We start from the raw sequence: 19,095 nt of genomic DNA, 5'->3' as shown, positions 1-19,095 counted from the left end.
AGTCACATATCCTCAAAGGGCACCACTTTACCCTGAGTGGGTGAGCTCTTGCTTTTAACTTGTATTTAGGGCTTAATTTTTGGCCCTGATGCCCACACCCCTAAGTGTGTCTTAATTGAGATTGCTGTGGCTCCTGGGGGTATAACATTGTTTTTCCCAGTTTGTGTTAATAGTCAGACTTACAATTCTTAATCAGCCAATATTGTTTGACCCTTAGCTCCAGTTTTATTAAATTTCTTGCCAGGGTAACCTGACAGGTACAAGAATTTCTGTATTCCTACTTGTTTTCTTAGCTTATATTTAATTAATTCCAAAAGTAAGCCTTTTCTTGTTGGGCAGTAGCACCTACTACTGTTACAAAACCATCTATGGGTAGTAAGAAGCTCCCATATCCATCAGAAAATGAACTACTTTATCCTGCTTCCTTAGCTGCAGTTTCATCGGTGTATCTGCTAGGGTTAACTTCCCAAGTTCTCATTGTTCAGTTCTGCAATCAGAGGCAATTCCTTCTCACTCAGCTTGGTCGGATTTCTCTACCAGTGTCCTACTGCATTTGCACACTGCTTTCATTCCAGCGGGGCAGAGCCCTCCCTGGGCTCCTCAAGCCTCCCTCCCCCCCCTTTCCTCGTGGGGGATCCCTGGGTCCTATGGCCCTACTCTAGCATCACAACAGTAACAGCTGTTATTATTCTCAATTCCCTGAACATCTCTGATTCTCAATCAGGTGTTTGTTTTGTTATTTGTTGTTGTTGTTGTTGTTTGTTTGTTTTCTTCTTATTGTACACCTCTCTTCAGACCTGACATCCCTGTTTTTATCTTTGCCTTCCTCAACTTTTGTCCTTCCCAAACTTTCTCACTTTCCAAACTCTAATCATTACATTTCACCTCCTCTCCAGAGCCATCCAGTGCTGCCCAGATTTCAGATTTCCCAGATCTCTGCACATGAAGGCTATTCTCACTTCCAGTGCCCTGTCCTCTCCACCTTCCCCTTTGCTGTTTACAGCAGCAGTCTCTGACCCTGGCTCCCTCTCCCACTCTGAGAGTTCTGATTGCAGGGGAACGGTGCGGGGGGGTTGTTCTCATGCCAGCACAGATAAACTCACTTTCTCTTTAACCCTTTTTCCTCTGTACACTATTCCACTATTTGTACCCTCATTTACACTTCCACGTACCCTCAACAATACTTCCGTATGACATTAACAACTACACTTTCTTATACCAGCCAAACAGTTTGTCCCATTCCCTTCAAAACCCACAAATCAAACAACACAGTTCTTCAGTTTCCATAAACACTCTTACTACCTTATAACTTTCCCTTAGCAATCCATATCGTTCAGTTATACACCTCTCGCCACAGAGCCAGCACTGACTGACCCACCTCCCTTACACCTCTTCGCAGGCAGAACACAGTATCACATAAATGGCTTGATGCTCATTCCACACAGACATTCCTCTATATGTTCATTGTCCCTGTCCTCTAGCTTATAAATCAACCACCACTGATTACAATATTTAATCAGGATTTTTTTTTTTTTTTCGGCTCAGGGTTCCTCCTGGTTCCCCAGCGATATCTCGCCAGTGTGCCAGTATACACCCCAGGGGTGAGCGCGCAGGGACCTCTTTGCTCTGTGATTTTCCCATTGTAACTTAATATAAACCACCGTATTCTTTTATAAGTAAAACCACTTCTGACACAACAGCATTGTTATGACTTATGACCACATACTTTACAAAAACCAGTAATTAATAATACAAAATAAACACGTATTAAAACATAGATAAACAAGTATTGGAGACAACTTTCGCTTCGTCCGTCCCCGGCCGTTTCCCTCGCGGGAGGACGGAACCGCGGGTCGGGACTCCGCACTCGCCCCGCAGCTGTGCTGCGTCTCACTCACACCACACTCACACGACAATTCAAACAGAATTACAATATATCATTTGTTAAGCTTAACCAAAGATGTTAAGAACACCGGTGCTAGTTGCTGACTTAGGTCACCTATATAAACAGCGCTGTACGATACCAATTATCCCAGGATTACCCAAATCACCCTGTACCAGAGAGCAGACAAGTTCTGCCCAATTAGCAATCACCTGAATGTGAGCAATAGCTCTTTTACCATGCGTACGACTTACTGGCCCCTTTGTAGGCACTCCCTAGGGAGTCCTAACCCAGCCGGCAACCTAACCTAACCCGTGAGCTCACGTCCCTTGGGGGGGAGCACGCCGACTCCACTGTGCCCTGCGTAGGACGTCTCCTCACGACTTACGGGTCCCCCATTTCACATACCTGGTCCGCCGATAGATGGTTCTTGTCTGCTCCTGCAGTGATCAGATGAGGGAGGGGAGTCCTTCCGAGAAATCTCGGGGCGCGCCAAAGGCGTCCCCCTTCTCAGCTGGTCCTGCAGCCGAACAGAGAGGGTCCCATCTGGGGTGCCAAATTGACTTGCGGAATCAAACTCTATAATCCAGAGATGGGTTATAAAGCAGGTATGTTTATTCCAGCGTTGCGCAGCGCCGGGTGCAAGGGGGATAGCTCCTCCAAACTTGCACACCGTATAGAGAAAAGTGTGTTACAGATATAGGTTAAGCTAATACATAATCAATAGTCTCCTCCTCAGTTTGATTACATATTCATTACATTCCCTATGGCCCCGTTCCCTGCGACCCCATTCCCTCATTCCCCCTGACACCATTCCCCGTGACCCTTGCCGATGTTTTGGGGTGAAATTCTTCTTCTGTTTTCTTCTTGGTGTTATCTGCTGTTATTGTTCTCCCATGTCGGCATCATCTTGCCCAGGGGGGGGATCTAATCCTTCTTGTCAGAGGTCTCCGGACAGTTTCTTCTTATCTTTATTGCCCTCTTCTCTGGCTTTATTTTGACTAAGTGTCTGTAATTCCCCCTTTCCCTGCACTTTTCAATGTACAGTTACCCTTTGTCTTGGTTTCTGTGAAGTTCCCCTTTCCCTTTCTATAGCAAAATGTTACCTTACCACCATTTTGAGGCTTTGCTCACTCTTCACCTGCCCCATAGATCTGACCCACAGCAGCTCCTGCCCCATAGATCTGACCCACATTTGCCACACAGCAGCACCTGCCCCATAGATCTGACCCACATCAGCCCCACAGCAGCTCCTGCCCCATAGATCTGACCCAAATCTGCCCCACAGCAGATCCTGCCCCATAGATCTGACCCATATCTGCCCCACAGCAGCTCCTGCCCCATAGATCTGACCCACATCAGACCCACAGCAGCTGCTGACCCATAGATCTGTCCCACATCAGCCCCACAGCAGATCCTGCCCCATAGATCTGACCCACATATGTCGCACAGCAGCTCCTGCCCCATAGATCTGACCGACATCTGTCGCACAGCAGCTCCTGCCCCATAGATCTGACCCACATGTTCCCAAGAGCAGCTCTGCCCCATTGATTTGACCCACATCAGCCCCAGAGTAGCTCCTGCCCCATAGATCTGACCCCCATCAGCACCACTGCAGCTCCGGCCCCATAGATCTGACCCACATCTGCAACACAGCAGCTCCTGCTCCATAAATCTGACCAACATCAGGCCCACATCTGTTCCTGCCCCATAGATATGACCAACAGCAGCCCCACAGCAGCTCCTGCCCCATAGATCTGACACACATCATATGTAAAGCAGCTGCTGCCCAATAGATATGACCCACATCTGCCCCACAGCAGCTGCTGACCCATAGATCTGACCCACATCAGCCCCACAGCAGCTCCTACACCATAGATCTGACCCACATCTGCCCCACAGTAGCTCCTGCCCCATAGATCTGACCCACAACAGACCCACAACAGCTCCTGCCCCATAGATCTGACCCCCATCAGCCCCACAACAGCTCCTGCCCCATAGATCTAACCCACATCTGCCCCACAGCAGCTCCTGCCCCATAGATCACACCAACATCAGCCCCACAGTAGCTCCTGCCCCATAGATCTGACCCCCATCAGACCCACAGTAGCTCCTGTCCCATAGATCTAACCCACATCAGCCCCACAGCAGCTCCTGCCCCATAGATCTGACACACATCATATGTAAAGCAGCTGCTGCCCAATAGATATGACCCACAGCAGCTTCAGCCCCAAGGATCTGACCCACATCAGCCCCACAGCAGCTCCTGCCCCATAGATCTGACCCACATCTGTCGCACAGCAGCTCCTGCCCTATAGATCTGACCCACATCAGCCCCACAGCAGCTCCTGCCCCATAGATCTGACCCACATGTTCCCAAGAGCAGCTCTGCCCCATTGATTTGACCCACATCAGCCCCACAGTAGCTCCTGCCCCATAGCTCTGACCCACATCAGCCCCACAGCAGCTCCTCCCCATAGATCTAACACCCATCAGCCTCACAGCAGCTCCTGCCCCATAGATAAGCCCTACATCTGCCCCACAGCAGCTCCTGCACCATAGATCTGACCCACATCTGCAACACAGCAGCTCCTGCTCCATAAATCTGACCAACATCAGGCCCACATCTGTTCCTGCCCCATAGATCTGACCCACAGCAGCTCCTGCCCCATAGATCTGACCCACATTTGCCACACAGCAGCTCCTGCCGCATAGATCTGACCCAAATATTCCCCACAGCAGATCCTGCCAAATAGATCTTAACCACAGCAGCTCCTGCCCCATAGATCTGACCCACATCAGCCCCACAGCAGCTCCTACACCATAGATCTGACCCACATCTGCAACACAGCAGCTCCTGCTCCATAAATCTGACCAACATCAGGCCCACATCTGTTCCTGCCCCATAGATATTACCCACATCAGCCCCACAGCAGCTCCTGCCCCATAGATCTCACGCACATCAGACCCACAGCAGCTGCTGACGCATAGATCTGACCCACATCTGACCAACAGCTGCTCCTGCCCCATAGACCTGACCCACATGTTCCCCACAGCAGCTCCTGCCCCATAGATCTGACACACAGCATCTCCTGCCTCATAGATCTGACCCCCATCAGCCCCACAGCAGCTCCTGCCCCATAGATCTGACACACATCATATGTAAAGCAGCTGCTGCCCAATAGATATGACCCACAACAGCTCCTGCCCCATAGATCTGACCCACAGCAGCCCCACAGCAGCTCCTGCCCCATAGATCTGACACACATCATATGTAAAGCAGCTGCTGCCTAATAGATATGACCCACAGCAGCTTCCGCCCCAAGGATCTGACCCACATCAGCCCCACAGCAGCTCCTGCCCCATAGATCTGACCCACATCTGCCCCAAAGCATCTCCTGCCCCATAGATCTTTCCCACATCAGCCCCACAGCAGATCCTGCCCCATAGATCTGACCCACATATGTCGCACAGCAGTACCTGCCCCATAGATCTGACCCACATCTGTCGCACAGCAGCTCCTGCCCCATAGATGAGACCAACATCAGCCCCACAGTAGCTCCTGCCCCATAGATCTGACCCCCATCAGCCCCACAGTAGCTCCTGCCCCATAGATCTGACTCCCATCAGCCCCACAGTAGCTCCTGCCCCATAGATCTGACACACATCAGCCCCACAGCAGCTCCTGCCCCATAGATCTGACACACATCATATGTAAAGCAGCTGCTGCCCAATAGATATGACCCACAGCAGCTACAGCCCCAAGGATCTGACCCACATCAGCCCCACAGCAGCTCCTGCCCCATAGATCTGACCCACATGTTCCCAAGAGCAGCTCCTGCCCCATAGGTCTGACCCACATGTGCCACACAGCAGCTCCTGCCATATAGATCTGACCCACATATGCCCCACAGCAGCTCCTGCCCCATAGATCTGACTCAAATCTACCCCACAGCAGATCCTGCCAAATAGATCTTAACCACAGCAGCTCCTGCCCCATAGATCTGACCCACATCAGCCCCACAGCAGCTCCTACACCATAGATCTGACCCACATCTGCCACACACCATCTCCTACCCGATAGATCTTACCCACTTCTGCCCCACAGCAGCTCCTGCCCCATAGCTCTGACCCACATCTGCACCACAGCCGCTCCTCCCCATAGATCTAACACCCATCAGCCTCACAGCATCTCCTGCCCCATAGATATGCCCTATATCTGCCCCACAGCAGCTCCTGCACCATAGATCTGACCCACATCTGCAACACAGCAGCTCCTGCTCCATAAATCTGACCAACATCAGGCCCACATCTGTTCCTGCCCCATAGATATTACCCACATCAGCCCCACAGCAGCTCCTGCCCCATAGATCTCACCCACATCAGACCCACAGCAGCTGCTGACGCATAGATCTGACCCACATCTGACCAACAGCAGCTCCTGCCCCATAGACCTGACCCACATGTTCCCCACAGCAGCTCCTGCCCCATAGATCTGACCCACAGCATCTCCTGCCCCATAGATCTGACCCCCATCAGCCCCACAGCAGCTCCTGCCCCATAGATCTGACCCACATCAGCCCCACAGCAGCTCCTGCCCCATAGATCTTACCCTAATCAGCCCCGCAGCAGCTCCTGCCCCATAGAACAGACCAACATCAGCCCCACAGTAGCTCCTGCCCCATAGATCTGACCCCATCAGCCCCACAACAGCTCCTGCCACATAGATCTAACCCACATCAGCCCCACAGCAGCTCCTGCCCCAAGGATCTGACACACATCATATGTAAAGCAGCTGCTGCCCAATAGATATGACCCACAACAGCTCCTGCCCCATAGATCTGACCCACAGCAGCCCCACAGCAGCTCCTGCCCCATAGATCTGACACACATCATATGTAAAGCAGCTGCTGCCTAATAGATATGACCCACAGCAGCTTCCGCCCCAAGGATCTGACCCACATCAGCCCCACAGCAGCTCCTGCCCCATAGATCTGACCCACATCTGCCCCAAAGCATCTCCTGCCCCATAGATCTTTCCCACATCAGCCCCACAGCAGATCCTGCCCCATAGATCTGACCCACATATGTCGCACAGCAGTACCTGCCCCATAGATCTGACTCACATCTGTCGCACAGCAGCTCCTGCCCCATAGATGAGACCAACATCAGCCCCACAGTAGCTCCTGCCCCATAGATCTGACCCCCATCAGCCCCACAGTAGCTCCTGCCCCATAGATCTGACTCCCATCAGCCCCACAGTAGCTCCTGCCCCATAGTTCTGACCCACATCAGCCCCACAACAGCTCCTGCCCCATAGATCTGACCCACATAAGCCCCACAGCAGCTCCTGCCCCATAGATCTGACCCACATCTGTCGCACAGCAGCTCCTGCCCTATAGATCTGACCCACATCAGCCCCACAGCAGCTCCTGCCCCATAGATCTGAACCACATGTTCCCAAGAGCAGCTCTGCCCCATAGGTCTGACCCACATATGCCCCACAGCAGCTCCTGCTCCATAGATCTGACCCACATCAGCCACACAGCAGCTACTGACTCATAAATCTGACCCACAGTAGCTCCTGCCCCATAGATCTGACCCACAGCAGCCCCACAGCAGCTCCTGCCCCATAGATCTAACCCACATCAGCCCCACAGCAGATCCTGCCCCATAGATCAGACCAACATCAGCCCCACAGTAGCTCCTGCCCCATAGATCTGACCCCCATCATCCCCACAACAGCTCCTGCCCCATAGATCTGACCCCCATCAGCCCCACAACAGCTCCTGCCCCATAGATCTAACCCACATCAGCCCCACAGCAGCTCCTGCCCCATAGATCTGACCCACATGTTCCCAAGAGCAGCTCTGCCCCATTGATTTGACCCACATCAGCCCCACAGTAGCTCCTGCCCCAGAGATCTGACCCCCATCAGCCCCACTGCAGCTCCGGCCCCATAGATCTGACACACATCATATGTAAAGCAGCTGCTGCCCAATAGATATGACCCACAACAGCTCCTGCCCCATAGATCTAACCCACAGCAGCCCCACAGCAGCTCCTACCCCATAGATCTGATGTACATCATCTCCACTGCAGCTCCTGCCCCATAGATCTTTCCCACATCAGCCCCACAGCAGATCCTGCCCCATAGATCTGACACACGTCAGCCCCACAGCAGCTCCTACACCATAGATCTGACCCACATCTGCCACACACCATCTCCTACCCCATAGATCTTACCCACTTCTGCCCCACAGCAGCTCCTGCCCCATAGCTCTGACCCACATCTGCACCACAGCAGCTCCTCCCCATAGATCTAACACCCATCAGCCTCACAGCAGCTCCTGCCCCATAGATATGCCCTACATCTGCCCCACAGCAGCTCCTGCACCATAGATCTGACCCACATCTGCAACACAGCAGCTCCTGCTCCATAAATCTGACCAACATCAGGCCCACAGCAACTCCTGCCCCATAGATATGACCCACATCAGCCCCACAGCAGCTCTTGCCCCATAGATCTGACCCACATCAGACCCACAGCAGCTGCTGACCCATAGATCTGACCCACATCTGCCCCAAAGCATCTCCTGCCCCATAGATCTGACCCCCATCAGCCCCACAACAGCTCCTGCCCCATAGATCTGACCCACATCAGCCCCACAGCAACTCCTGCCCCATAGATCTGACCCACATCTGCCCCAAAGCATCTCCTGCCCCATAGATCTAACCCACATCAGCCCCACAGCAGATCCTGCCCCATAGATCTGACCCTCATATGTCGCACAGCAGCTCCTGCCCCATAGATCTGACCCACATCTGTCGCACAGCAGCTCCTGCCCCATAGATGAGACCAACATCAGCGCAACAGTAGCTCCTGCCCCATAGATCTGACCCCCAACAGCCCCACAGTAGCTCCTGCCCCATAGTTCTGACCCCCATCAGCCCCACAACAGCTCCTGCCCCATAGATCTGACCCACATCAGCCCCACAGCAGCTCCTGCCCCATAGATCTGACACACATCATATGTAAAGCAGCTGCTGCCCAATAGATATGACCCACAGCAGCTTCAGCCCCAAGGATCTGACCCACATCAGCCCCACAGCAGCTCCTGCCCCATAGATCTGACCCACATGTTCCCAAGAGCAGCTCCTGCCCCATAGGTCTGACCCACACGTGCCCCACAGCAGCTCCTGCCATATAGATCTGACCCACATATGCCCCACAGCAGCTCCTGCCCCATAGATCTGACTCAAATCTGCCCCACAGCAGATCCTGCCAAATAGATCTTAACCACAGCAGCTCCTGCCCCATAGATCTGACCCACATCAGCCCCACAGCAGCTCCTACACCATAGATCTGACCCACATCTGCCACACACCATCTCCTACCCGTTACATCTTACCCACTTCTGCCCCACAGCAGCTCCTGCCCCATAGCTCTGACCCACATCTGCACCACAGCAGCTCCTCCCCATAGATCTAACACCCATCAGCCTCACAGCAGCTCCTGCCCCATAGATATGCCCTATATCTGCCCCACAGCAGCTCCTGCACCATAGATCTGACCCACATCTGCAACACAGCAGCTCCTGCTCCATAAATCTGACCAACATCAGGCCCACATCTGTTCCTGCCCCATAGATCTGACCCACAGCAGCTCCTGCCCCATAGATCTGACCCACATCAGCCCCACAGCAGCTCCTGCCTTATAGATCTGACCCAAATCAGCCCCGCAGCAGCTCCTGCCCCATAGATCTGACCCACATTTGCCCCACAGCAGCTCCAAACTCATAGATCTGACCCTCATCAGTCCAACAGCAGATTTTGCACCATAGATATGTCCCTCATCTGCCCAACAGCAACTCCTGCCCCATAGATCTGACATACATCATCCCCTCTTCAGCTTCTGCCTCATAGGTCTGACCCACATGTGCCACACAGTAGCTCCTGCCCCATAGATCTGACCCCCATCAGCCCCACAACAGCTCCTGCCCCATAGATCTTACCCACATCTGCCACACAGCAGCTCCTGCCCCATAGCTCTGACCCACATCTGCACCACAGCAGCTCCTCCCCATAGATCTAACACCCATCAGCCTCACAGCAGCTCCTGCCCCATAGATAAGCCCTACATCAGCCCCACAGCAGCTCCTGCACCATAGATCTGACCCTCATCTGCAACACAGCAGCTCCTGCTCCATAAATCTGACCAACATCAGGCCCACATCTGTTCCTGCCCCATAGATCTGACCCACAGCAGCTCCTCCCCATAGATCTGACCCACATTTGCCACACTGCAGCTCCTGCCCCATAGATCTGACCCAAATCTGCCCCACAGCAGATCCTGCCAAATAGATCTTAACCACAGAAGCTCCTGCCCCATAGATCTGACCCACATCAGCCCCACAGCAGCTCCTACACCATAGATCTGACCCACATCTGCCACACACCATCTCCTACCTTATAGATCTTACCCACTTCTGCCCCACAGCAGCTCCTGCCCCATAGCTCTGACCCACATCTGCACCACAGCAGCTCCTCCCCATAGATCTAACACCCATCAGCCTCACAGCAGCTCCTGCCCCATAGATATGCCCTATATCTGCCCCACAGCAGCTCCTGCACCATAGAACTGACCCACATCTGCAACACAGCAGCTCCTGCTCCATAAATCTGACCAACATCAGGCCCACATCTGTTCCTGCCCCATAGATCTGACCCACAGCAGCTCCTGCACAATAGATCTGACCCAAATCAGCCCCGCAGCAGCTCCTGGCCCATAGATCTGACCCACATGTGCCCCACAGCAGCTCCAAACTCATAGATCTGACCCACATCAGTCCAACAGCAGATTTTGCACCATAGATATGTCCCTCATCTGCCCCACAGCAACTCCTGCCCCATAGATCTGACCTACATCATCCCCTCTGCAGCTTCTGCCCCATAGATCTGACCCACATGTGCCCCACAGCAGCTGCTGACCCATAGATCTGACCCAAATCAGCCCCGCAGCAGCTCCTGGCCCATAGATCTGACCCACATGTGCCCCACAGCAGCTACAAACTCATAGATCTGACCCACATCAGTCCAACAGCAGATTCTGCACCATAGATATGTCCCTCATCTGCCCCACAGCAACTCCTGCCCTATAGATCTGACCCACATCTGCAACACAGCAGATCCTGCTCCATAAATCTGACCAACATCAGGCCCACATCTGTTCCTGCCCCATAGATCTGACCCACAGCAGCTCCTGCCCCATAGATCTGACCCACATCTGCCCCACAGTAGCTCCTGCCCCATGGATCGGACCACCATCAGCCCCACAACAGCTCCTGCCCCATAGATCTAACCCACATCAGCCCCACAGTATCTTTTGCCCCATAGATCTGACACACATCATATGTAAAGCAGCTGCTGCCCAATAGATATGACCCACAGCAGCTTCAGCCCCAAGGATCTGACCCACATCAGCCCCACAGCAACTCCTGCCCCATAGATCTGACCCACATCTGTCGCACAGCAGCTCCTACACCATAGATCTGACCCACATCTGCCACACACCATCTCCTACCCGATAGATCTTACCCACTTCTGCCCCACAGCAGCTCCTGCCCCATAGCTCTGACCCACATCAGCCCCACAGCAGCTCCTACACCATAGATCTGACCCACATCTGCCACACACCATCTCCTACCCGATAGATCTTACCCACTTCTGCCCCACAGCAGCTCCTGCCCCATAGCTCTGACCCACATCTGCACCACAGCAGCTCCTCCCCATAGATCTAACACCCATCAGCCTCACAGCAGCTCCAGCCCCATAGATATGCCCTATATCTGCCCCACAGCAGCTCCTGCACCATAGATCTGACCCACATCTGCAACACAGCAGCTCCTGCTCCATAAATCTGACCAACATCAGCCCCACATCTGTTCCTGCCCCATATATCTGACCCACAGCAGCTCCTGCCCCATAGATCTGACCCACATCAGCACCACAGAAGCTCCTGCCCCATAGATCTGACCCAAATCAGCCCCGCAGCAGCTCCTGGCCCATAGATCTGTCCCACATGTGCCCCACAGCAGCTCCAAACTCATAGATCTGACCCACATCAGTCCAACAGCAGATTTTGCACCATAGATATGTCCCTCATCTGCCCCACAGCAACTCCTGCCCCATAGATCTGACCTACATCATCCCCTCTGCAGCTTCTGCCCCATAGGTCAGACCCACATGTGCCCCACAGTAGCTCCTGCCCCATAGATCTGACCCCCATCAGCCCCACAACAGCTCTTGCCCCATAGATCTGACCCACATTTGCCACACAGCAGCTCCTGCCCCATAGATCTGACCCAAATCTGCCCCACAGCAGATCCTGCCAAATAGATCTTAACCACAGCAGCTCCTGCCCCATAGATCTGACCCACATCAGCCCCACAGCAGCTCCTACACCATAGATCTGACCCACATCTGCCACACACCATCTCCTACCCCATAGATCTTACCCACTTCTGCCCCACAGCAGCTCCTGCCCCATAGCTCTGACCCACATCTGCACCACAGCAGCTCCTGCTCCATAGATCTGACCCACATCAGACCCACAGCAGCTGCTGACTCATAGATCTGACCCACATCTGCCCAACAGCAGCTCCTGCCCCATAGACCTGACCCACATGTTCCCCACAGAAGCTCCTGCCCTATAGATCTGACCCACAGCATCTCCTGCCCTATAGATCTAACCCACATCAGCCCCACAGCAGCTCCTGCCCCATAGATCTGACACACATCATATGTAAAGCAGCTGCTGCCCAATAGATATGACCCACAGCAGCTTCAGCCCCAAGGATCTGACCCACATCAGCCCCACAGCAGCTCCTATCCCATAGATCTGACCCACATCTGTCGCACAGCAGCTACTGCCCTATAGATCTGACCCGCATCAGCCCCACAGCAGCTCCTGCCCCATAGATCTGACCCACATGTTCCCAAGAGCAGCTCTGCCCCATTGATTTGACCCACATCAGCCCCACAGTAGCTCCTGCCCCAGAGATCTGACCCCCATCAGCCCCACTGCAGCTCCGGCCCCATAGATCTGACACACATCATATGTAAAGCAGCTGCTGCCCAATAGATATGACCCACAACAGCTCCTGCCCCATAGATCTAACCCACAGCAGCCCCACAGCAGCTCCTACCCCATAGATCTGACGTACATCATCTCCACTGCAGCTCCTGCCCCATAGATCTGACCCAAATCTGCCCCACAGCAGATCCTGCCAAATAGATCTTAACCACAGCAGCTCCTGCACCATAGATCTGACCCACATCAGTTCCACAGCAGCTCCTGCACCATAGATCTGACCCACATCTGCAACACAGCAGCTCCTGCTCCATAAATCTGACCAACATCAGGCCCACATCTGTTCCTGCCCCATAGATCTGACCCACAGCAGCTCCTGCCCCATAGATCTGACCCACATCAGCCCCACAGCAGCTCCTGCCCCATAGACCTGACCCACATGTTCCCCACAGCAGCTCCTGCCCCATAGATCTGACCCACAGCATCTCCTGCCCCATAGATCTGACCCACATGTTCCCAAGAGCAGCTCTGCCCCATTGATTTGACCCACATCAGCCCCACAGTAGCTCCTGCCCCATAGATCTGACCCCCATCAGCCCCACTGCAGCTCCGGCCACATAGATCTGACACACATCATATGTAAAGCAGCTGCTGCCCAATAGATATGACCCACAACAGCTCCTGCCCCATAGATCTAACCCACAGCAGCCCCACAGCAGCTCCTACACCATAGATCTTACCCACATCTGCCACACAGCAGCTCCTGCCCCATAGCTCTGACCCACATCTGCACCACAGCAGCTCCTCCCCATAGATCTAACACCCATCAGCCTCACAGCAGCTCCTGCCCCATAGATAAGCCCTACATCTGCCCCACAGCAGCTCCTGCACCATAGATCTGACCCACATCTGCAACACAGCAGCTCCTGCTCCATAAATCTGACCAACATCAGGCCCACATCTGTTCCTGCCCCATAGATCTGACCCACAGCAGCTCCTGCCCCATAGATCTGACCCACATTTGCCACACAGCAGCTCCTGCCCCATAGATCTGACACAAATCTGCCCCACAGCAGATCCTGCCAAATAGATCTTAACCACAGCAGCTCCTGCCCCATAGATCTGACCCACATCAGACCCACAGCAGCTGCTGACCCATAGATCTGACCTACATCTGCCCCACAGCAGCTCCTGCCCCATAGACCTGACCCACATGTTCCCCACAGCAGCTCCTGCCCCATAGATCTGACACAAACCATCTCCTGCCCCATAGATCTAACCCACATCAGCCCCACAGCAGCTCCTGCCCCATAGATCTGACCCACATCAGCCCCACAGCAGCTCCTGCCCCATAGATCTGACACACATCATATGTAAAGCAGCTGCTGCCCAATAGATACGACCCACAGCAGCTTCAGCCCCAAGGATCTGACCCACATCAGCCCCACAGCAACCCCTGCCCCATAGATCTGACCCACATCTGCCCCAATACATCTCCTGCCCCATAGATCTTTCCCACATCAGCCCCACAGCAGATCCTGCCCCATAGATCTGACCCACATATGTCGCACAGCAGCAACTGCCCCATAGATCTGACCCACATCTGTCGCACAGCAGCTCCTGCCCCATAGATGAGACCAACATCAGCCCCACAGTAGCTCCTGCCCCATAGACCTGAACCCCATCAGCCCCACAGTAGCTCCTGCCCCATAGATCTGACGCACATCAGCCCCACAGCAGCTCCTACACCATAGATCTGACCCACATCTGCCACACACCATCTCCTACCCCATAGATCTTACCCACTTCTGCCCCACAGCAGCTCCTGCCCCATAGCTCTGACCCACATCTGCACCACAGCATTTCCTCCCCATAGATCTAACACCCATCAGCCTCACAGCAGCTCCTGCCCCATAGATATGCCCTACATCTGCCCCACAGCAGCTCCTGCCCCATAGATCTGACCCACATCTGCAACACAGCAGATCCTGCTCCAGAAATCTGACCAACATCAGGCCCACATCTGTTCCTGCCCCATAGATCTGACCCACAGCAGCTCCTGCCCCATAGATCTGACCCACATCTGCCCCACAGCAGCTCCTGCCCCATAGATCTGACCCACAGCATCTCCTGCCCCATAGATCTGACCCCCATCAGCCTCACAACAGCTCCTGCCCCATAGATCTGACCCACATCAGCCCCACAGCAGCTCCTGCCCCATAGATCTGAACCACATCTGTCGCACAGCAGCTCCTGCCCTATAGATCTGACCCACATCAGCCCCACAGCAGCTCCTGCCCCATAGATCTGACCCACATGTTCCCAAGAGCAGCTCTGCCCCATTGATTTGACCCACAGGAGCCCCACAGCAGCTCCTGCCCCATAGATCTGACGTACATCATCTCCACTGCAGCTCCTGCCCCATAGATCTCACCCAAATCTGCCCCACAGCAGATCCTGCCAAATAGATCTTAACCACAGCAGCTCCTGCACCATAGATCTGACCCACATCAGTTCCACAGCAGCTCCTACACCATAGATCTGACCCACATCTGCCACACAGCAGCTCCTGCCCCATAGCTCTGACCCACATCTGCACCACAGCAGCTCCTCCCCATAGATCTAACACCCATCAGCCTCACAGCAGCTCCTGCCCTATAGATAAGCCCTACATCTGCCCCACAGCAGCTCCTGCCCCATAGATCTGACCCAAATCTGCCCCACAGCAGATCCTGCCAAATAGATCTTAACCACAGCAGCTCCTGCCCCATAGATCTGACCCACATCAGCCCCACAGCAGCTCCTACACCATAGATCTGACCCACATCTGCCACACACCATCTCCTACCCCATAGATCTTACCCACTTCTGCCCCACAGCAGCTCCTGCTCCATAGCTCTGACCCACATCTGCACCACAGCAGCTCCTCCCCATAGATCTAACACCCATCAGCCTCACAGCAGCTCCTGCCCCATAGATATGCCCTATATCTGCCCCACAGCAGCTCCTGCACCATAGATCTGACCCACATCTGCAACACAGCAGCTCCTGCTCCATAAATCTGACCAACATCAGGCCCACATCTGTTCCTGCCCCATAGATCTGACCCACAGCAGCTCCTGCCCCATAGATCTGACCCACATCAGCCTCACAGCAGCTCCTGCCCCATAGATCTGACCCAAATCAGCCCCGCAGCAGATCCTGGCCCATAGATCTGACCCACATGTGCCCCACAGGAGCTCCAAACTCATAGATCTGACTCACATCAGTCCAACAGCAGATTTTGCACCATAGATATGTCCCTCATCTGCCCCACAGCAACTCCTGCCCCATAGATCTGACCTACATCATCCCCTCTTCAGCTTCTGCCCCATAGGTCTGACCCACATGTGCCCCACAGTAGCTCCTGCCCCATAGATCTGACCCACATGTGCCCCACAGTAGCTCCTGCCCCATAGATCTGACCCCCATCAGCCCCACAACAGCTCCTGCCCCGTAGATCAAACCCACATCAGCCCCACAGCAGCTCCTGCCCCATAGATCTGTCACACATCATATGTAAAGCAGCTGCTGCCCAATAGATATGACCCACAGCAGCTTCAGCCCCAAGGATCTGACACACATCAGCCCCACAGCAACTCCTGCCCCATAGATCTGACCCACATCTGCCCCAAAGCATCTCCTGCCCCATAGATCTTTCCCACATCAGCCCCACAGCAGATCCTGCCCCATAGATCTGACCCACATATGTCGCACAGCAGCACCTGCCCCATAGATCTGACCCACATCAGCCCCACAGCAGCTCCTACACCATAGATCTGACCCACATCTGCCACACAGCAGCTCCTGCCCCATAGCTCTGACCCACATCTGCACCACAGCAGCTCCTCCCCATAGATTTAACACCCATCAGCCTCACAGCAGCTCCTGCCCCATAGATAAGCCCTACATCTGCCCCACAGCAGCTCCTGCAACATAGATCTGACCCACATCTGCAACACAGCAGCTCCTGCTCCATAAATCTGACCAACATCAGGCCCACATCTGTTCCTGCTCCATAGATCTGACCCACAGCAGCTCCTGCCCCATAGATCTGACCCACATTTGCCACACAGCAGCTCCTGCCCCATAGATCTGACTTAAATCTGCCCCACAGCAGATCCTGCCAAATAGATCTTAACCACAGCAGCTCCTGCCTTATAGATCTGACCCACATCAGCCCCACAGCAGCTCCTGGCCCATAGATCTGACCCACATGTGCCCCACAGCAGCTCCAAACTCATAGATCTGACCCACATCAGTCCAACAGCAGATTTTGCACCATAGATATGTCCCTCATCTGCCCCACAGCAACTCCTGCCCCATAGATCTGACCTACATCATCCCCTCTGCAGCTTCTGCCCCATAGGTCTGACCCACATGTGCCCCACAGCAGCTCCTGCCATATAGATCTGACCCACATATGCCCCACAGCAGCTCCTGCCCCATAGATCTGACCCACATCAGCCACACAGCAGCTCCTGACTCATAAATCTGACCCACAGCAGCTCCTGCCCCATAGATCTGACCCAAATCTGACCCACAGCAGCTCCTGCCCCATAGATCTGACCCACATTTTCTCCAAAGCAGCACCTAACCCATAGATCTGACCCACATGTGCCCCACAGCTGCTCCTGCCCCATAGATCTGAACCACAGCAGTTCCTAACCCATAGATCAGACCCAAATCTTCCCTACATCAGCTCCTGCCCATAGATCTGACCCACATCAGCCGCACAGCAGCTCCTACCCCATAGATCTCACCCACATCAGCCCCACAGCTGCTCCACGGCACGGTTTCCCCGGCTCGGTGCGGCTCACGAGCTTTGCGGCGCCGGCTATGCGTTTTTGCCTGCGGAGACGCCACGGGAGCGACATTTGGCTGATTCCGAGGAACGTCCGAGCCGAGCGGTGCCCGCCGGGAGCGGTTGGACCGTGCCGGCGCACTTGAGCGGGGTCCGTTCGAGCCGGAAATCCGGACTGCGGGCAGGCCGCGTAGCGAGGGATGGCGAAAGAGCGGCGGGAAGCCGCAACCGAAAAAATCCACAGCCCGGCGCTCAACCGCGCTCGCCTGCGCCCGCTCGTTGCCGCCTCTGGAGACGAGCACGCGCTCGCTCCTGCAGACGAAAACGGAAGGCGTAAGAAAAAACGGCTTAGGAAAAGAACGGCGCCGACTACCGGTAGCGGCGCCGAGGGTAAGCGGCGCTCTACGTCGACGTAGCGGTAGGTAAGAAACTACAGCGACCCCCCAGCAAGCTCCGGAGCTTTAGTGCCCCCCCATCTCACAGGGCGGCAAAGCCTAGCCGAAAGCGGGTAGACCTGGCAGCTACACGCAAGCCGCATAGGCAGCGACCTCTAGCAGCCGCCGCCGAGCAGCTCCTGCCCCATAGATCTGACACACATCATATGTAAAGCAGCTGCTGCCCAATAGATATGACCCACAGCAGCTTCAGCCGCAAGGATCTGTCCCACATCAGACCCACAGCAACTCCTGCCCCATAGATCTGACTAAAATCTGCCCCAAAGCATCTCCTGCCCCGTAGATCTGACCCACATCAGCCCCACAGCAGCTCCTACACCATAGATCTGACCCACATCTGCCACACAGCAGCTCCTGCCCCAAGCTCTGACCCACATCTGCACCACAGCAGCTCCTCCCCATAGATCTAACACCCATCAGCCTCACAGCAGCTCCTGCCACATAGATAAGCCCTACATCTGCCCCACAGCAGCTCCTGCACCATAGATCTGACCCACATCTGCAACACAGCAGCTCCTGCTCCATAAATCTGACCAACATCAGGCCCACATCTGTTCCTGCCCCATAGATCTGACCCACAGCAGCTCCTGCCCCATAGATCTGACACAAATCAGACCCACAGCAGCTCCTGGCCCATAGATCTGACCCACATGTGCCCCACAGCAGCTCCAAACTCATAGATCTGACCCACATCAGTCCAACAGCATATTTTGCACCATAGATATGTCCCTCATCTGCCCCACAGCAATTCCTGCCCCATAGATCTGACCCATATCATCACCTCTGTAGATTCTGCCCTATAGGTCTGACCCACATGTGCCAC

The 19,095-nt window shown here is 54.4% G+C and overlaps 1 long non-coding RNA gene across 1 annotated transcript in view; it reads right to left on the bottom strand.

Moving 5' to 3' along the window:
- Positions 1-1,116: 1,116 nt before the first annotated feature.
- Positions 1,117-19,095, bottom strand: part of LOC146759860 (uncharacterized) — a 130,714-nt gene continuing 112,735 nt past the window's right edge. The window contains exon 2 of the long non-coding RNA XR_014932075.1: positions 1,117-3,023. This is a non-coding gene — a long non-coding RNA (uncharacterized LOC146759860). The remainder of the gene's footprint in view (positions 3,024-19,095) is intronic.

Source organism: Coturnix japonica, chromosome 9, assembly GCF_054131305.1.
Source record: "Coturnix japonica strain WE chromosome 9, WE-NBRP24, whole genome shotgun sequence".
NCBI lineage: Eukaryota > Metazoa > Chordata > Aves > Galliformes > Phasianidae > Coturnix > Coturnix japonica.
Note: the sequence above shows the minus strand (reverse complement) of the source record. Positions and strands in the feature narration are given on the sequence as shown.